Below are 729 nucleotides of genomic sequence, written 5' to 3'. Positions count from 1 at the left end.
ATTCCTGGGTCAGGAAGATCCCCTGGAAAGGGATAGGCTACCCACTCCAGTATTCATGGGCTTCCCTGGTAGCTCAGATGGGAAAGAATCCACCTGCAATGCAGGAGACCTGGGTTTGATGCCTGGGTTGGGAAGTTCCCCTGGAGGAGGGTATGGCAACCCAGTCCAGTATTCTTGCTTAGAGAATCCCCATGGACAGAGTAGCCTGGAGGGCTTGGTGAGGTCACAAAGAGTTGGACATGACTGAGTGACTAAGCCCAGCATAGAGCCAATTAACATATCGGGAGTTATCTGTTTTCATCTTGAGGTGGCCAATATGGGGACATGGAAATTTTATACAAGTTATAAAAGCTTGGCTTCTGTTTCTGAGTAGTCATGTATGGATGTGAGAGTTGGACTGTAAAGAAGGCTGGGCACTGAAGAATCGATGCTTTTGAACTGTGGTATTTGAGAAGGCTCTTTAAGACTCTAGTACAGCCACTATGGAGAACAGTGTGGAGATTCCTTAAAAAACTGGAAATAGAACTGCCTTATGATCCAGCAATCCCACTGCTGGGCATACACACTGAGGAAACCAGAAGGGAAAGAGACACGTGTACCCCAATGTTCATCGCAGCACTGTTTATAATAGCCAAGACATGGAAGCAACCTAGATGTCCATCAGCAGATGAATGGATAAGAAAGCTGTGGTACATATACACAATGGAGTATTACTCAGCCATTAAAAAG

At 45.8% G+C, this 729-nt stretch overlaps 1 pseudogene; it reads left to right on the top strand.

Moving 5' to 3' along the window:
• Nucleotides 1–729, top strand: part of LOC105002103 — an 18,290-nt pseudogene that overhangs the window by 16,271 nt on the left and 1,290 nt on the right.

Source organism: Bison bison, unplaced genomic scaffold (genome assembly GCF_000754665.1).
Source record: "Bison bison bison isolate TAMUID 2011002044 unplaced genomic scaffold, Bison_UMD1.0 scf7180017864389, whole genome shotgun sequence".
In the NCBI taxonomy this organism is placed as follows: Eukaryota; Metazoa; Chordata; class Mammalia; order Artiodactyla; family Bovidae; genus Bison; species Bison bison.
Note: the sequence above shows the minus strand (reverse complement) of the source record. Positions and strands in the feature narration are given on the sequence as shown.